This window comes from Cryptomeria japonica, chromosome 4 (assembly GCF_030272615.1).
Source record: "Cryptomeria japonica chromosome 4, Sugi_1.0, whole genome shotgun sequence".
In the NCBI taxonomy this organism is placed as follows: Eukaryota; Viridiplantae; Streptophyta; class Pinopsida; order Cupressales; family Cupressaceae; genus Cryptomeria; species Cryptomeria japonica.
In genome coordinates this window covers 492,015,168-492,036,350 of record NC_081408.1, presented here as the reverse complement: position 1 = coordinate 492,036,350, position 21,183 = coordinate 492,015,168, and positions in this window count along the sequence as shown.

The window sequence follows — 21,183 nt, the reverse complement described above, 5'->3', positions numbered from 1 at the left end:
AAACGCCTAATAGACTGGAGTTTTCCCTGGAGACTACGTAGTTGTCTGAGAGTTTTTGGTAGAGGCATTTCCATAGTAGCTTTTACCTTTGTGGGATCAACCTTGATGCCTCTACAGGAAACAATGAATCCTAGTAGTTTTCCCAATGTGACGCCAAACACACACTTTTTGGGATTTAGGCGCAACTTGTATTTTTCCAATCTTTTGAAGATCTGTTTTAGAATGGGGATGTGTTCTTGTCTTGTCTTGGATTTTCCTAGCAGATCATCCATGTAGTCCTCCATAATTTTGTGCAAGAGGTCATGAAAAATTGTTGTCATTGCCCGTTGATATGTAGCTCTAGCATTTTTAAGGCCAAAAGGCATGACTCGGTAACAAAAGGTACCCCATGGTGTTGTGAATGTAGTTTTATGCTGATCCTCATCTGCTATCCTGATTTGGTTGTATCCAGAAAACCCATCCATTAGTGATAACATTTCATGTCCTGATGTAAGGTCCACAATCATGTCTATATTGGGGAGTGGGAAATCATCTTTAGGACAAGCTATATTTAGATCTTAGAAATATGTGTAGATGTGGATCCCCTAGCAGGTTTGCCAACAGGTACAATGTTGGAGACCCATTCAGCATAATCTATTGGTTTGATAAATTCTGTGTCTAACAACTTTTGGAGTTCTGCCTTGACCAAGAGTACAATATGTGGGTGTATTTTGCGCAATTTTTGTTTTACAGGTTTTGCATCTGGGAGGATGACGATATTGTGAACCACCAAGGTAGGGTCCAACCCTAGCATATCGGAATAGGACCATGCAAAATTGATTTTTACCTCTGTAAGGAAGTTGATGAAGTCTTGTTTCTCAATTTCTGTGAGGGATTTAGCAATGAGAACATTTTTCGGAATGACTTCGGTGCCCATGTTGATGTTGTCTATTTCTTCTATCAACAAATTTGATTTGTCTTGTGGAAGGTAACCAATGGTAGGGAGGTCAAATCCCTCATCGTCAAGTGCCTTTTCTAGGTTTTCACTTTCAGATACGTCCTTTGTTTTTATTTCTTGTTCATCCAAAGGCACCTTAGGGAGGTTTTCACCTAGGGAATCATATCTTTTTCTTTTATTATCTTTTTTGTGGCTAAGGGCATTGACTTGACTACTAAAGTTTCCCTTTTCGTATAGTTGAATACCCTTGATTTTGCTACAATCTTCCATATTTTGCACTGTTAGGAGAGAAATGAGAGCATTATCATTGGCGCAGATATCTAAAGTGGGGTTGTCTTGTTGGCCCCAGTTAATGAGTTTAGGATGGACAAGATGTAGCTCATGTGAAGTGGGAGGGGTTACGGGGGTGATGGTATTGATGTAAGCATCCAAGAAGATATCTTTCTCATATTCATAAGGCATTTCATGGAATTCCTCTTCATTAGCGCTTTTGATATCCAAAGAAGGACTAGAAGGGGCACCAATGACAGTAATCTTAGGCACTGGGGTGTACCCCAAGCCTCTGTTGTATTTGTAGGAGATAGGATTTATGGGTGTTTTTCTTCCTTTCTCCTCTGGTCCCAAGCCGTGTCCTTTGTAACCCATTTTTTCAACTATGGCAGATGCTTTTGGGTACATTTCTTTGGATATTCTTATTGGATCTTCATCTTCTTCCTGATATAGCCATAAAGAGATATCTGCTTCGAGGCTCTCATTATCAAGTGGGCCCCATTGCTAGAAGGTAGTCTTTTGGCATTGCATGACTGGTTTTGGGTCCTTTTTTATCTCTTTTGGTTTGCCAAATGACTTAGGAGAGAGAGGGAGGTTGCCTATTAATAAGATGTCCTCCAATTTGTATTCTCCACAGCCATTGTCCAAGATCTTGATTTGATTATCTGGTTGGGATGATGTGGAGGCAACATTTGATGTGTTAGATGGAGGCATTGGCGAGGGTCTATTTAGTGGGCAATGATACGGATGCTTCCCCTCTAATAGTTTGCAATATTGAAAAGGTTGGGGATCACCTTTGATAGTGATCTCTCTTTCATTATAGGAGAATTTGATGCATTGGTGATAGGTGGAGGGTACGGCCTACAAGGAATGAATCCATGGCCTCTCAAGGAGAATATTGTAGGGGAGGTCAAGATCTAGTACTTGGCAAGGGGTTTCAATTGTAATGGAGCCCACTTGAAGAGGTAAGGTGACCACGCCCTTTGAAATTCTTTCTGCATCATCATATGTCTTTATTGTGATCCTTCCTGATGTGTCTATTAGGTCCTCAGAAAGTCCCAACTGTTTTATTAATTTGTATATACACAGATTAAGCCCGGATCCACCATCTATTAGGATACGTTTGACCTTGTGCTTGTGGATAAGAGCTTCGATGTGTAAAAGTTTGTTATGGTCTTCATCTGCGAGAGCATCTTTGGAGTTAAATACAATGTGTTGCTGGGCAGCAAGGTTTCCAATGAGGGCTTGGAATTGAGTGGCGTTGATGTTATCTGGAACGCATGATTAGAGAAGGGCTTGTTCCAAAATTTCTTTATGGACCGGGGAGGTCTTGAGAAGTTCCAAAATGGAGATCTGCGTAGGTGTCTTCCCAAGTTGATCAAGGAGGTCATATCAGTGGGTGGAATACATGGGTGGGTGGTTCGGTGGGGGAGGGACTCCTTGGATGGTGACTCATCCTCGGTGTGTAGTTGCATTGCAGTCATTCTAGAAATGGGAGGTGGAAGGCGTGGCGCCTTGAACTACTATCCTAGCAGGATTTGGTCTACTTTGGGAAGAAGGAGAATTGACTCCTTGGATGGTTATGACATTGACATGATTGTCTACAGGTTCAATGCGACCTACCAAAAAATAAAAACCAGTTACGTGATTAGCGTAGTTATAACCCATTATGTTAGATGATGAGCCTTTTCCTTTATCATGCTTCGGGAAGGGTTCCTGGTACATTTTGAGTTTGTCATTATTATTACCAAGTTTTGTATTTTCTATCTCAATCTCACCTCTATCAATGAGATCTTGTATGTAGATCTTCAGTTTCATACACTTTCGTGTATCATGTCCCTTGATATGATGGTATTCACAATACTCATTTTCATTATACCATCTTGGCTTAGGTTGATTGGGGTCAAATGGGCGAGTGATTGGAAAACCCACTACACCTACTTGGACAAGTTTTTGAAACACCACTTCAATAGGCTCAGCCAGAGGAGTGAAATCTCTTGGAGTCTTGTTATTTGATCGAGGTGGTCATCCCTGGATTGAGACATTGTTGTGAGGTTTTGATTTTGGTTGTTGAATTGATGATTGTTGGTGGTGGATTTTGGGGGAGCAGCCACGGTTTGGACCCACTTTGCATCAGTTATACAATCATTGACCACATTTTTGTTTTTGGACCAGAATTTTGGCTTGTCGTTATAATAAGAGGAAGAACTTTGTATTGATTTCTGGTAATGTTTCAAGGTTCCTTCCTCCAACAAGACACATTTGAGGGTGAGGCCCTTATCTGTCAATTTTTGGAAGGATTTGATACATTGAGATATTAAAGGTCTTGAAAGTTTAGGCACCAAGTTCTTTTGGAATAGTTCAATTTGATGTTGTTCTGGCATGTCCCACTGGAATTTCTTGATAAGATGTTGCCATCTTTGTAGGAAATTGGCGAAGGTTTCTCCGGGCATTTGTTTTGTATTACATAAGTCTATCATAGATACATCATTACCCATGTTGTATGCATAGTGGGCCACAAATTTTTCTACCAAGTCTGGAAAAGAGACAATGGAACCTCATGGTAAAGATGAGAACCATGCCAAGGCATCTCCCGTGAGACTCTTGGGAAAGAGTCTGCGAAGATAAAGGTCACTATAGGAGACTTCTTGGCATAAGATGTGGAATTCTCAGACATGGTCGCGGGGATCTCCTTTGCCTTCATACTTGGTGAATTTAGGGATCTCAAATCCTGGGGGATATGGTGCAACTGATATAGATGGGTCGTAAGGACAAGGGAAAAACTCTTCAAATGAGTAAGTTTTCCTTTTATTAGTCCTTTGTTTCATGTCCTTGATGATATTCTTCATGTCTTGAATTTCCTTGATGAGGTCTTGTTGTGGACTTTGATATTGATGAATTGTATTTGCCCCAAGAATTGGATGAACCAAAGAAGGTGCACCACCACCAATATATTGATATGATGAGGAGGTGGGAACGTGGGATGTGATGACCAATGTCACTGGGATTTGAGGGACAGTTGGTTGCGGTCCGCCAACTATTGTGACGGGATTGAATATGGCCCGGATAAAATTTGCGACATTGTTGGGAGGAAGGGAAGTTTATGGAATAGAAATTTGTGGTTGAATAGAAGGAGGTGGTATAGAAGTTTGTTGGAGAATGGATGAGATCAGATTTGATAGTGGTATGGATGGTAAGGAGGAAGAAGGTGGGATGGAGACCACGGTGGGAGGTACCGTGAGTGGCATTGATTGAGCCTAGATGATTGATGGGGTTGCAATTGATTGAGTTTGAATAGTAGGTGCAACACTTTGTGTGGGAGCGAGGTCTCCTTGTGGTTGCTGGGTGAGAGTGGATCTATTAAATTTGGGTGGAAGTTGAGCTCCATATTCAAGGAGAGTTTTCAAAAGTGTAGTAGAATTGTGTTTAATAAACTTTTCCATCATCTCTTGGTTATAAGAATCCGCTAAGAAAGTTTGCACTTCCAGACAAAGTTCATCTTGGTTAACCATGTCAAGATTTTGACTTTGATCTTGATCACTAGGTTGCCCACTCTGTGTATGATCTTGCGTGGGATCTTCATATAGGACATTAATGTCCGACATGCCATATTGTTGTTCAGCCATCTTTTTCTTTTGGGATCGAGTTGTGACTATACACAATATTTGTGATGAAAAGACTTAGGAAAAATGTGATGAAAGGACTTAAGGAATTTGTTATGAAAGGATTTAAGAAATTTATGATGAAAGGATTTAAGAAATTTGAGGATGAAAGGACTTAAGAAATTTGTGATGAAAGGATTTAAGAAATTTGAGGATGAAAAGATTTGAGAAATTTGTGATGAAAGGATTTAAGAAATTTGAGGATGAAAGGATTTGAGAAATTTGTGATGAAAGGATTTAAGAAAATTGAGGATGATTGATGAAGAAGGCATGGTAGTGATGGCTTAGAAGAAACTTGATAACTAGGTTGTCTTTGAAATGAATATGACTTAATGGAGGATCGATTTGAATGGCAAGTTGTATGAAGGGATATGACCACCCTGATTTGGATGATAATATGTATTTCAAAGGACAAACTTGAATGTCGATGTAGAGGATAAACTCTTAGCTTCTCTTGTGGGCTTATGAAAAATGGGATGGACAGAATTTTGACACAATTTTGGACTTTGTGAGGGTAATGTCTTAGACAATTGTTTGTGTCTTGGAAAATGTTTTTACAAAGTGTTTGGGGATAGTGATGTATTTTTAGTCTACTCTTGGCAAGTATGTATCAAACAAAGCAAACACAGTGATCAAATGCATATTATATCAAAGACACTCATGCTCATATACAACATTCTTAAGGCTGGCAAGGACAATAGTCATTGAATCCCAATTGGTTTCCCATCTATGCTTACCTAGAGCGGACACTTAAATGCTTGACCCCACTGGCTCCCCACCACGACACTCACTTCTCAGGGTAGCCAAGCATCAATTCCCATGAAAACTCCTCATGGCGAACTTTGTGTCTCTACTAAGGGCCATAAAAATATGGGCTACTTCAGAGGTCTGACCTCCTGCACCAATGACTAGAAGGTTTTTGGCCACTATGAACAAGGTGTTTAGTAAGTCTTCCCATTAGGAGCTACCCTTTGAAGTTGCACAAGAGCAATTGAGGCCTATAGCCCAACGAAGCACCAAGAACTTAGTAGTCACACAAGCATGATTGAGATCTCTAGGATCCTACTAAGCACCCAATGTGAGAGTGAACTCTCATATAGCCCCAACCATTAACCCTTTCGTAGTCAATGGCCTATTTATTATAGTGAGTTGGGAACCCCAGGTCTGGGTGTACTCACTTGGGTCGTTCCCCTCTTACCTTCTCAAAGAGCAAGTTGGGAGGGTAGGCCTGCTAGAGGTAAACACACAATCAAACAAGAAAAGGTTGGAGGGTCTGTATTTCTGATCATCTAGTAAGACGAGAGCATACTTTCCTACCTTTACGCTTTTCTTAAAGACACATAAGACAATGGTTCATTCCATTTTAATTAATATCTAGGTGCCTAATTTAAATAAATGCACAATATTTGGTTGAATCAGCTAGGCAACCTACAAAACCACTTGATTAGTAGTTTGAAAAATGGAGTCTTCAAAAAGTGTCCTGCAAAACAACTTGATTAGTAGTTTGGAAAAATAGAGTCTTCAACAAGCGTCTTGCAAAAACCAACAAAATGACAAAAATATTTTTTTTTTAAATTTTTTGGGAATGAATAGAAAAACATGAATAAAAACTTTTTTACTAATGACAAATGTAGATTTGAAGAAAGCTTTGATGGGTAAATGGGGTTTGACTAGGTTTTTGTTGCTTTCCAAGAGATAGGCAAGTGAAAAATGGGGATTTTGGAGGATAGGTGAAGGAATGGGAAAATTTGTCCAAGAGGGACAAAGAAGCAAAAGTTGGAGATGGATAATATGAAAAAAAATTGGAGGTGATTGGATAAAAGGGGAAGGAGTTATGACAAACCCTAAAAATAGAGAAATATAGGATTTTGGGCTTTAAAAAGTGGATTTTTGGGATAAGGCCTCCAAGGAAGGAAATGTGGAAAATGGTGATGCGGAGAATCTGGTGAAATTTGGAGGAAAATGGAGTCGAGATAAAGAAGATATGGTGAAAAAATAGAATTTTTTTTTTTTTAAACCTTAGATTTAACAGAGCAGAAACCCTAAATTTAACAAAATAAAAAAAAATGTCAAAGGTCCGAATTTCTGATTGTCTAGATAGGCAAGAGCATAATCTCCTACTTTCACACTTTCCTGTGGTCAGACATTATATTTAAATAGAGCAGATAACAAGAAATGAAAAAAAAAGAAATGCAGACTACAGTTAGCACCTAAAAATTTCAGACAGATTAACAGAGCAGATAGTAGTACTAAACAGATAAAAAAGTGTGAAAGGTCCAGATTTCTGATTGTCTAGATAGACAAGAGCATACTCTCCTATTTTCACACTTTCTTGTGGTCAGAGCATACAATCATGCTAAATAGAATAGAAAAGTGAACGATCTAGATTTCTGATTGTCTATATAGACAAGAGCATACTCTCCTATTTTCACACAAATTATAATTAAACAGAGCAGATAATAGAGCAAATAACAGATCAGATAACAGGAATTTAAATTCCCACAAAAATGCTCACGCTAATCGAAGAGCTATTGTGCTAAAACTGAAATTGAAATAGAAAAATAACAGAAACAAAAACGAAACAGAATCAGAAAAGAAGTTGCGCAGAAATACAAAGCCGCTATTCTGGAACCTGCAAAAAAGATTTTTTTTTTTTCTGCAGTCGCACTATTCTGGAACCTGTGTCTCACAACTCACAAAAACCTACAAAAAATATATTAGTTCTTAGGGACGTGGGACCCACTGGGCATGCCAAAATGAAGAGGGGAAAATAGATTTGAAGGTCAAATGATCAAAACATAACGAAATAAACATGTAGAATGATAAAATATCATTAAAAGACCATTTCACCTTACTATTTTACCTTCTCCTTTGGATAATGTTCCACTTGATGTGCTCATTTGATTGCTGGATGTGGATGGCTCTCCAATGTTGTGCACAAATGGAATAGATTTGAAAAATGATAAGGATGAGATAATCAAGTTGCTAAGATGATTTCCTAAGCTCAAAAGAGCAGCATAAACTTACTGGATTTCAAGATGTTTTGAATGAAGGGATGGAGCCCTATTTTATAGGAAGAGGAGAGGAAAACAAGTGGCTAGGATGAATTCAAGATGAAGGGCTAAGATTTACTTGTGAGCTCACACAAGGTCCAAGAGAGGGTGTGGAGACTAATAAATGTGCCTTAAAGGCATTTCGTATCTCCACACTCGACAAGATGCATTGGAGGAATTAAAAATTCTCCAAAAAAAGATATCATGGGGATTGGAGGAATAAAAAGGAATTAAAAATTCCTTGGGAGAGGGGATGCCTAGAGGAATGTGTGATTTTGAAAATCTTACATTCACCTAGGAAAAGAGTATTTAAAGCTAGTGGTTGGATGAAAAGGACAAAGAGTTGACTTTGTGGCTAATCATGATGATTAACCATTAACGACTCATTAGGAGGGGGATTAATATTTGTAGGAGAATTTGACTAGGAGAGAGAATGAGTGGAGGGAATAAAAAATTAGAAGAATAATGTTAAGTGAGTTTAGGGAGTTTCTAGAAGAATGAATTAAGAAGATGATTTGTAGGAATCATGTAGGTTAACTAATTAATTGAAATTAATTAGCTAAGAGGAAGATTTGTGAGGATTTGATTTTTTTAGAAAAAGAAAGAAAGGGATTGATTTATTAAATAAATCAATCATATGCTATAGTGACAATATTAATTATATTTAATTAATATTGAGAGGGATTTGAATTAACATAATTAATTAATTAATTATGCGAGGAATAATTAAAATAATTATTTTTAAGTGTCTACAGCCAGTAAGTGAATATTGTGGGTCACAAATCCCACTGAGGTTTTTCCCACACCGGGTTTCCTCATTAAATCATTGTGGTATGGTGTGTTTTTCATGTGGTTGCTTTTAATTCTATTTATTGCATTATTTCTTGCATACTAGTACACTGTTATAATATGTTCTACATGTTTTAAGTTAAGAAATTCTACTCACCGGGTAGATACTGATTCACCCCATCTCTTAGTATCTATCGGAATCCTAACAAGTAGGACCAACATAGCCATTCTTTGTAACATCCCATATGTCTTTTCCAATGCAATTCAGATGTGTCTCCGTTCTGATTTTCCATATACCATAGTTGGTTCCATCAAGTTTCGGATTGTCCTTCCTGAAATAGTTAGTTCCCATAGAATCTCCTCAAAGTGTTAAACTTCTACAAAAGAGGATTATGATATGATACCAATTGTTAGGTTCCAAATACAACTAAGAGGGGGGGGTGAATCAATTGTCTATTAATTTCAAGCCAAATATAACTTAACCAAACTTAATGCATAATACTGGTAAACCAAAATTTATGCCGGTAAACAGTTTTGATAGTTAATTGTAATGTTGGTAAATTAATGCATGAAACAAAAAGACAAATACCATCCACAACACATAACATAGATCTTTGTACGTGGAAACTCTATAATGGGAAAAATCATGATGGGAAACCTTACCCACAATCAGATGACACTACTGCAAATAGTATGTGTGTACAATATGGAGTCTGCACATGCAGAAAGGCCAACTGCCTAGAGCTCACTGCTCAATCAAAAAATGAGAGTCACATTGACTACAATTGGATGGTTAAATTAAATGATAATGTATTGCTCAAAATAGCATCTTCATATGTTGGATTCAGTACCGGTTAAGCTCCGATTTTCCTTCTTCAAAACCTCATTGAATCTTGAATGATGTCTACATGTATAGCTCTTCTTATATTCACATATACCTTATTATATTCCTCTTCCACACTCACACTAATCTCACAAATGAGATCTTACATATATACCAAAACCTAAGACCAAATGTGTAGGTCATCTCACTAAAGATATTACAATAAAATCAATTACAAATGAATCAATATGCGATGCATCATGTCGACTCAATGCATTTACATTAATAATAAATCATCTCCATAACGTATCGTGTTGATCTGGAATAGATAACACTTGCTAGTCCATAACCTAGACCTATTTGCCGGTAACAATAAATATGCAAACTTGATTAGATCAATGACCAAATCACCAAAACAATGTGTCCAAACAATGTCTTTGAAATAACCAAGTAATCTTCAAGTCATTGTTAGTGCCAGTGAACAATATAACCTACTAGTGAACTAGATACTGGTGACTGTGCATGAATCACTGAACATGCCGGTGAACATAATCAAGAATCTCCACAAGGATAAGTGATAGTTCTGATACTTAATGTAAGTACAGATCTAATAGCCAACAAGATGAGAGGGGGGGGGTGAATCATACAAACTTAATCTTCCATAAAAACATCAGATTCAACCTCGATAACATATACTTCAGTAATATAACCAAAACAGCTAAACATGCAAACTCAAAAGCATATAAACATCATAAACCTCATAACACCAGATTTCACATGGAAACCCAAATAGGGAAAAACCACTATGGGATTTTGGACCCACTAAGAAATATACTCTTCTAGAGTATGCTCGGTTAAAAGTAAATCCTGTTAAAGATTACAAACACATTGCTAGATGTGACCCGGTTAAGGGATTTCCCTCAGATCTATTAGGATCTTCACCTTGTTAGAAGTGACCTTGTTAAAGGATTTCAAACACTCAATCAGAATGTCACCTTGCTAGAGGGTTTTACAAATAAGACTATTAACTCCACTCGGTTAAGAGATTTTCTGTCACTTTCACAAAATAACAGTAATAAAAATCTATCTGCAACTTCACATCTAAAATGCTAAAGAAGATTCTTATTTTCTCAATACAATCTAAACATAAAACTAATCTTGTCCATCTATTGGGCTTCTATACTCTATTATTCAAACAGGTCTTCAAGCTTATGTGCTTGGTAATCAGTATGTAGCATCCCTGTGCATACATTTGCCTGCATGCATTGTTTATCAATAGTTCCCTATTTATAACCAATTAGCTAACCACTTAATCTCTTTGATCACACTTCCCATGATCAATCATAGCCATCAGATCTTCAAACTTGTCCAGGTTCAATGTATCCTTCGATCTGAAAAATGTTTTACCCTGCCTTGGAACTTGCATATATTTCTTGGAACTTGTGCTAAGGTAATGCGGTTCAATCTGCGTTGTAGATCTTCATGCCGATTTTCCTTTGCCATAGATTCTTTAACAAACTTCATGCATGGCATACCAATCATTTAATCAGTTCCAACTCATCAACTTCCTTCATTAAATAATGCATGTAACCATTTAATGTATTCTATTACAGCTCGGTTACAACTCAATTACAACTTAGTAAATACTAAACTTTACTTGGTAGACATTCTACCTTCATTAACCAATAGCGATAACCTTAGGGTTTATTGACTAGGTTCTTTGCTCGGTAACATGGTATAGTATTAACCTTACAATTTACAACATATGTATGATGTTAAAACAATCTAAACATCATGATCTCATCATTGTCTAACTTGGTAATAGTTGCCCATTAGATACCTTATTCATCATATTCTTTCTGTGTCTATTACCGACATCTTTATACTCATCAAATCATACTTCTCAAGATATGGCAACATCATACTGAATTAGAAAATCAATTTCTTGACATCAATGACAAAATAATAATATTAAGACAATAAACATCCTTAATCAGTTATATCCATAGTCATCAACAACCTTCTCAATATCCTTATTGAAATGCCAACAATCTCCCATTGTGTGTTATAATTCCAAATGCCAACAATGGGAAAAATCACGATGGGAAACCTTACCCACAATCAGATGATACTACTGCAAATAGTATGTGTGTACAATATGGAGACTACACATGCAGAAAGGCCAACTACCTAGAGCTCACTGCTCAATCAAAAAATGAGAGTCACACTGACTACAATTGGATGGTTAAATCCAATGATAATGTACTGCTCAAAATAGCATCTTCATATGCTAGATTCAGTACTGGTTAAGCTCTGATTTTCCTTCTTCAAAACCTCATTGAATCTTGAATGATGTCTACATGTATAGCTCTTCTTATATTCACATATACCTTATTATATTCCTCTTCCACACTCACACTAATCTCACAAATGAGATCTTACATATATACCAAAACCTAAGACCAAATGTGTAGGTCATCTCACTAAAGATATTACAATAAAATCAATTACAAATGAATCAATATGTGATGCATCATGTCGACTCAATGGATTTACATTAATAATAAATCATCTCCATAACATATCGTACTGATCTGGAATAGATAACACTTGCCAGTCCATAACCTAGACCTATTTGCCAGTAACAGTAAATATGCAAACCCAATTAGATCAATGACCAAATCACCAAAAAAAAGTGTCCAAACAATGTCTTCGACAGAACCAAGTAATCTTCAAGTCATTGTTAGTGCCGGTGAACAATATAACCTGTCGGTGAACCAGATACCAATGACGACATGAATCACTGAACATGCCAGTGAACATAACCAAGAATCTCCACAAGGTTAAGTGTTGACATCAATGACAAAACTAGTACAACACATCCATAATACCAACAGATGTTGGGAGAGAGTAGATGTTGGGAGAGAGTAGGGAGTACCAGACATAGTATGGTCTTTGAGATCAAGGTTGATAGGTTTGCAATCACAGTTGACAATGGTGCAGATGCACCTTGCAGAGTGAGATCAATAGCTTGCAAGGGTTAGAGCAAAGCATGATTCTCTTCAGCAAGAGGTTTTGCATCAGACGAGTCATGCAACCTATTATGTCGCAACTTATAGTGTAGTGGTCCCAGTAGCACAACAAGTTGTTTCACATTCTCAGTATATGGCTCGATTTGAGGGAGCTAGGGCACCCAGATATGACATTGGTCAACAAGCACCATCTCCTCCACTCGACGATGAGGGAGAGGCAGAGAGATAGTTTTGTTATATCTCCTATATTTTGTTATATATATCTCATTTTTGTAGCCTATATGATTCTTTCTTCGATGAGACATTGTATATGACAGTTCATAGCATTTGTACTCTTAGACACTGAGATTATGACGAGATATACAAGCTCTTGATTTGATTTCATCGTACTTATGTTGATTGATTATGAAATGTTTTTCTATATGATTTATTCTATTTGTATGCATATCTTTTCAGTATGGATGAATGTAATGCAGATGAATATGGATGTTTTTTTTTCATATGCAATAAATGATGAAAATGAGTAACTAGTAATGCAAATGTTTATTTTTCATGCAGTAATATGAATGTAAATAAATATATAATAAAATGTATGGATCTATATAAGATGCTCATGTATGCAACTAACATCTCAATACACAAGTACTTGATTGAAGAAATGATGATGTAAAAGATACCACTTAGCTTAGAAATGATGATTACTTCGGACTCTTATTCAAAAGATAAAGAGATAATTGTTATCATGCCAAAATCACTGAAAATGCATAAAATTTAGAATGAATGCAACCTAAACTTAGTCACTGGATTTGATATACTTAATTTTTATCACTAAGCATTTTATAAATACAATAGAAAAAATAGAGTTCCTTCCTTTTCATACGCAATATTAATTATCTTGTCTGCAATGACCCTTTTTTTCATTCATATCTTTGGACAGAGTATGCATGCATCCAAATTGCACATTAAAGAAATTCCCTCAAACAAACAAAGAAATGACTCCAACCTCTCTGTAGCATACAAATAAGCGGAGTCAAGGTATGTGTAGCAATTTCACCTTGATGTGAAGGCACTTATCACAGACACCCAACTGATTAGATGTTTCCAAATCATTGAAATCATTCCTACAAGTAGAAAACAAAGAAAAATATTATGCACCCAATCCTTGCTCCTCTTAGTCAAGATAGACTTCCTCGAGTTACTCGGAGGGAATAATAATCGAAAAACAATTTAAAAGACAACACACAAATAAAATTTTAATCATATCTCAAATAGTTTGATGATTGTGTTTTACTAGTCTTGTTTTACTTGTTTACTCAGTGATAAAACTCTTCAGTAGTTTGAAGACAGGTGACTGACTCAAAGTGGACAGCTTGGTACTACTGAGGGAAAGATGAATTGTTTGATATTGCTTAGGACATGTAAATTGATCAGTTGATTACCCTAAGACTAGGACATTGATTAGTTTCAAGCCATGAGGGTTTGAAAAGAACGAGGATGTCACAAAAGTGACTAAAAGATAAAGCAAAAATGCAACACTTCAGTAAAAAGGATAAGACCAACCTAGACAAAATCCAGCAGCCATACTAATCTATGCCATTGTTTTGATTTGATCATTGATAGGAATGTCTAGTTTCAAAGAGTAAGTACCCTGTATAAGACCGATTTGTCTAGTTTCGAGTCCACCCTTCCTTGTATAAGACATGTTGATGTTTGATAGATTGATTAACAAGACATGCGATACATTTGATTGCAGATTTTGAGAGTTTGTCTATGGTTGATTAAATTTGATGCATGGTCTATGCTTTCTTGCTTTGATTTTGTCAGTTTTTTTATTTTTGAGTTTTTAAATTTTTTTTAAGAACTTTCTATGATTTTTAGGATTTTTTCAAGACTTTTTAGCTGTATAGGTTGCTAGAGTAGACAATAATAAGTGAAGAATTTCTTCAAGTGGATGGTGTTGATCAGTTCATAGAGTTGTTATCCTTTTGATGTTGAGAGTTGATAGGCACTAGAGCCAATGACTGCAGTAATGATGTAGGGACCTAGCCAGTTGGGTTCAAACTTCCCTTTTTTGTCTCGAAACTGTTGATTTTTAGGATTTTCTCTCAAAACAAGGTCACCAACCTAAAATTATCTTTGTTGAACTTTCTTTTTATAGCCTCTAGACATTCTCTTTTGGTAGGCTCTCAGATGATCAAATGCCACTTTCCGATGTTCATCCAGCAACTTGAGTTCTTGCAATTTAGATATTTTGTAGTGTTCATCAGTAACAAGACCTTGCAAAGAAACTCCCAAAAGATGGTATTTCCACCTCAATAGGAAAGAATGTTTCAGATCTGTACACCAAAGAAAAAGGTGTAGCCCCAATACGTGTTTTGATACTTGTTCTATAAGCCCATAGTGCAAGATTGAGTTGCAGATATCAATCCTTTCTAGATTTGTTTATTGTTTTGTGTAAGATAGTCAACATATTTTTGTTAGATGCTTCAGCTTGTCCGTTACCTTGAGGGTAGTATATGGATGACTAGTGTTGTTTGAATTTGAATTTTTCATAGAGCTCATCTAGATCTTTGTTTTTGAACTACCCTCCATTGCCAGTCACAATTGAAGAAGGTATCTCATACTTGCAGATGATATAGTTAAGGATGAATAGAGAAACTTGTTTACCGGTTGCTTTGATCAGCAGAATTGCTTCTACCCACTTAGTGAAGTACTTGGTGGCATTTATAATAAACTTATGTCCGTTAGATGATGTAGGATAAATTTGGCCAATGAGGTCAAATGTCCATTGTTAAAAAGGCCAATGTGTGATGAAAGGTATGAGATCCCTTGCTGGAGCATGTATGAGGTTCCCATGTAGCTGACACTTCTCACTAGTTTTATCAAATTTTATAGCATCTTTCTCAATATCTAACTAGTAGTAGCCAACCATTAGCAATTTTTGAGATAAAGTTAGAGCACTTGAATGAGATCCACAAATACCTTCATGGACTTTAGATAACATGCTTTGGGACTCTTCAGTTTCTAGACACCTAAGAAAATTACTATCCAAACCTCACCTAAATAGATTGTTAGCGATGATGACGTACTATGAAGCATTTCGGATTAGGTTCCTTTTCTCATTATGGGTAAGATTAGTAGGATTAATTTGGTCACACAAGTAAGAGTAAATGTGGCTATAGAAAGATGAGTTATGTCTAATAATAGAATAGACCATCTGGGACTCAGGAGAATCATAGGCTGGATAATGTAACTCTTCCACCAAGAATTCAAAGAGGAAGTTAGATTTTGTAGATGTGGTATAGATGCCAAGGTAGCCATAGCATCTGCTACTCTATTTCCTGATTTGGGAATCTACTGAAATGATATAAAGTAAAGTATTTCTTAAGATCATCAACCACTCTTATAGGGCATCATATTCTCATCTCGATTTTAATATATGTCATTGCTTTGGTTGATAATTAGCTGAGAGTCTCCATAGATGTGTAACTCAACAACATTCCATTAATAGCTAGCTTGATCCCATTTACCAAAGCTTCATATTTTGCAATATTGTTTGTGCAAGGAAAGAGAATCTTGTAAGCCTTTGGGATTGAATATCTTTGAGGAGTGATAAAAAGTATTCCGGTACCAGAACCATGTTGAGTGAAAGACCCATCAAAGAACATTTTCCAGGATTGTTGAGTAAGATGCATAATGGATTCATCCAGGAATTCTATATGCAAAGGTTGATTATTTTCAAGTGGAGTATCAACAATTTGATCTGCAATGATCTGTCCTTTGATAGCTTTACGTTCTATATATTCAATATCAACTTTTGTAAGAACCATGACCCATTTAGCTAATCTTCATGTGTTTCTTTGCTAAGAAGGTATTTGAGTGGGTCAATCTTAGCCACCAGCTTGATAGAGTGTGTTAGCATGTAGTGTCTTAATTTCTGTGATGCAAAGACTAATACCAAACAAGATTTTTGTATGATAGTATAGTTCATCTCGTAGGACACCAAGGTTTCGCCCATATAATATATAGCTCTTTCCTTTTTATTGTCATCGTATTGTGCCAAAAGTGCCCCAAATGATGTATCAGTAGTTGATATGTAAAGAATAAATGGCTTGCCTTAAATTGGTGGCATAAATATATGTGGGTTCGAAAGATAATCCTTTATTTGTTTTATATGTTGTTCACAATCTTCATCCTAGTCATATTTAACTACTTTTTGTAATGCCTTTGTGAATGGTTGAGCCTTATTTGCTAGCTGAGAGATAAATCCCCTTATTGATTAGAGGCATCCTTGTAAACTTTTAATTTGATTGATATTATTTGGAGGTAGCATTTCCATGATAGCCTTAACTTTTTTTGGATCCACTTCAATTCCTTTCGCTGAAACAATATATTCTAGGAGCTTACTAGATGTAACTCCAAATGTACACTTCTTAGGATTTAATCTGAGTTTAAATTTTTCCATTATATCTAATATTGGACCTAGTTCTGATAGATGTGTTGATCTTTTCATAGATTTAACTAGAGTATCATCAACATAATCCTCCATGTTTTTGTGCATCATATCATAAAAAATTATTGTTACAACTCTTTGATAAGTAGCGCCTGCATTCTTTAAACCAAAGGGCATTACATTCCAGTAGAAGGCTCCCCATATATAGGTGAATGTTGTTTTCTCTTGATCCTCAGGTGCAATTTTGATCTAATTGTACCCCCAAAAATAATCCATTAGAGAGTACATTTCATAGCCAGCAATCATGTCCACGATCATGTCTATGTTGGGTAGTGGAAAATCATCTTTTGGACAAGCTTTATTTAAATATCTAAAATCAGTGCAAACACAAATTGATTTGTCAGGTTTAGAAACAGGTACAATATTAGATATCCATTCGGCATTATCAACTGCTCTGATGAATCCAACTTTTAGTAATTTTTCTAGCTCAGCCTTAACAAGTAATGCAACATTAGGATGCATTTTTTGGAGTTTTCTCTTAATAGGATTAACTCCAGGAGTGATAGAAAGATGATGCATTATGAGGTCAGGATCTAAACCCAACATATCAGCATATGTCCATGCAAAATTGATCTTATTTTCTATGAAGAAATCAACAAATTCTTTTAGTTCTTCAACTGACAAGGATTGAGCTACATGTATGGTGTGATGAGCTTCTTCTATTCCAATGTTTATTGGCTGTGGAGGTTCAATTAGCATTGATGATCGCTCTTGAAAGTGATCAAGCAAAATTTCAAGTGTCTCACCTTCAGGCACCTTAGAGAGGTTTTCACAGTTAGGTACGTCCTTTATTTTTACTATTTTTTATTTTGACACTGCCACAGTGTGGTTTTCACCACCAGAACTTATTTTTTATTTTTATTTATTTTTGCGACTAAGATACTTGACATTTGTGGGTGTCATATTATCACTTTGTTCACTGGTGGAAGAGTCTATTGGTTCAACTGCATTAAGATAGAAGGATAATGTACAGTCATTGGCAAAGGTAGGTATTGTTTATGGTGAAAGTGGAAACAACAATATTGAAAGACTAAATGAATTCAACCACAAAACCCTAGCCTAACAACAACAAGGATCCACCATAACATATGAAGATTACCTAAGACAATGCAAATCAAATAAAATCACAAGGATTATACCATCACATGTCCAATAGGTTTTGGATCTCCATTCTTCCTATCTCCATTGATCTTGCTTGATATATTTGCTCTCAGATTTGTTGTGTGCATAAGAGCTCAACAAAGAATGGAAATCTGGTTACAAGTAGGCTTGATCGCATATGAAAGTTTGAATGCTAAAAGACTTGATTAGTCGGGGGTTGATAATGAAGGAAGCATCTCCTTATATAGAAGACACTATAAGAAATGGAGGGATAAGATTGAGAGGTGTAAAAAATAAATGGTCGGCTATGATTGGAGGGTAGGTAGAAGAAATAAGAATATAATAAGAGCATATGTAGTGTAGGAATTAAGAGATGAATGACATGTGTCATAGGTGGAAAAGGTTAATGAATTAATTAAATAAATAAAGATTTATTTAATTAATAGAAGAAATGGGATCGCTTAAATAAATAAAAGTATTTATTTAATTTAGGAAAAGGATAATTTAAATAAATAAATGTATTTATTTAAATGAGAAATAAGGCTAGAAGAGGATAAATGAATTAATTAAATAAATAAATATTTATTTAATTAATAGAAGAATTAGGCTAAAATAATTAAATAAATAAAGATATTTATTTAATTAGACAAGACAATTTTAGGTGTCTACATTTTGCACCTCTTTGAGACAATGCAACTTGTCATGTTGTTTCAAAGAAGATAAGATGAACTGATACAAAGTTCTCCTAAGATGGGAATGATATGCCCCCTAGAGAGATTGGATGAAAATGTTTGAAAATATCATAGATAATCTCTCGATAAGAAAGAAAAGGTAGAATGGACTGACCAGATAAGATAGAGTGACAAAGTCACGGGATAAAGAAGACTGACTGGGGAAACTAGGGCTAGGGTAGTCTATAAGATAGACTACAAGGGAAAATATCCTTATTTTCATCCACACATCCAAGAGATCAGAGTGTAGAGAGAGCAGAGAGAAGTCAATAGTCAGCAGGGATGGCATTGGTGCACAAATTCGATCGCATTTGCCAATTTCAGAGGCCAACAGATACAAGAGAGCCGGTAAGTACCACAAAACCTCCTTGTACTTTGGTGCATTAATTGTTGTCATAAATGCATGCTAGGTATTGCAATAAATACGCTCTAGGTAGGTCTAGAAAAATGTCAAGCGGGGGGAAAAACATTAAGGCACATCTATGTAGGAGAGGCACATTTGTGAAGTATGTAAGCTCATTTGTGTCATGAATGCACATTTATGTCTTCAAGGTTGAATCGACAGTTTTGTGATAAACATATTCTATCAATTGGATAAGTTGTTGAGACGATACACTCAAGCAGGTCCTCTAGGGAAGACTAGAATAGCAGATTGGGCTAGGATTGACAATTATGTGATAGAACATACGTTGCCAATTAAGAAACTACTCAAGAGGATACACTCAAGAAGAGCCCTAGGATAGGATAGATCAAGGTACTTTGTGATGAATAGGCATTACCATAGAAATTGAAAATTCTATGATAGAACATACGTTGTCAATTGGATGAGGCTAAAATTGACAATTTTGTGATGGAACATACATTGTCAATTGGATAAGCTACTCAAGAGGATACACTCAAGTAGGTGCCCTAAAGATAGGATCAAAGAAGCACTTTGTGATGAACAGGGAGTACTACTAGGATAAAAAGAAATGCTTTATGATGAATAGGGAGTGCCACTAGAATAGGAAGCAATAATTTGTGATGAACAGGGAGTACTAAAAAGAGAAGCACTTTGTGATAAATAGGGAATGCTACTAAGATAGAAAACAGTGCTTTGTGATGAATAGGGAGTACCACTAGTATAAAAAGCAACACTTTGAGATGAACGGGGAATGCCACTAGGATTGACACAGTTGATTTGCTTAATTGCAAGAGTCATGAGAGAGATTCTCATCAACTCAGAGTTTATGAGAAGAGATGACATTCAAGGATAAAGCAGTAGTTCAGGCTATGGGCTTGCAATATATTATGTATGTACCTGAGTTTCAGGAAAACATGGGTTTACTGATTGCATTAGCTGAGAGATGGCACTCAGAGACATGTGTATTTCATTTTTCGATGGGTGAGATGATAGTCACCTTGGAGGATTTGTATAGGATACTATGGATACCGTTCAATGGGGATTTAGTGTTAGGGTTTCAAGTAGATCTGAAGCAAATATGAACTAACAATTATATGCAGATTTAAATACAAAAGATAAAGAAATGAAACAGGACATAGATAACATAGAGATTTAACGTGGTTCACCCAGAATGGGTTATGTCCACCATACACAGTCATCCAATCTTTCTTATTATCCAACAAAAATAGTACATCAACCTTACAATGCCTTAAGCATCCTAGCCGCTTATAACATGCATTTTTAGGGTTTTATTACAATGTCGGTTTTCATCAACAAAAAATGGCAAAAAAAAAATTCTTGGAGGTAGCCCACAACAGGCTTCACCTGCTTTCCTAGGGCTTGGCCCAGCCCTGGACCTTGGCAAGAATACATGCTGAGTGTACAGTACTTTGCTGATCAGTCGCCACATATCAACAATCTCCCACTTGGAGACTGATACTAGATGACACCACTATACTTGCAACATCCACCGGATAAAACACTAGGACTTGACTAGTATAAATTCCACAATTATCAATCAAGAAGACCAACAAAAACTAATGAAGAAATCAGCTTCTCCTATGGAACCGCCTTTGTGAACATATTGGTAGGATTCTCACTTGTGTGAATCTTCTCAAGCCATAACTGGCCCTCCTCCAAAATAGTCCAGATGAAGTGGTACCTGAGCTGAATGTGCTTTGTCCTTGAATGAAAAGCAGAGTTCTTTGCAAGATGAATGGCACTCTGGGTATCAGTATACAATGGGCTATCTTCTTGTGTTTGACCCAATTCCTCCAAAAAACATTGTAACCAAATCATCTCCTTGCTGGCTTCTGTAGTAGCAACATA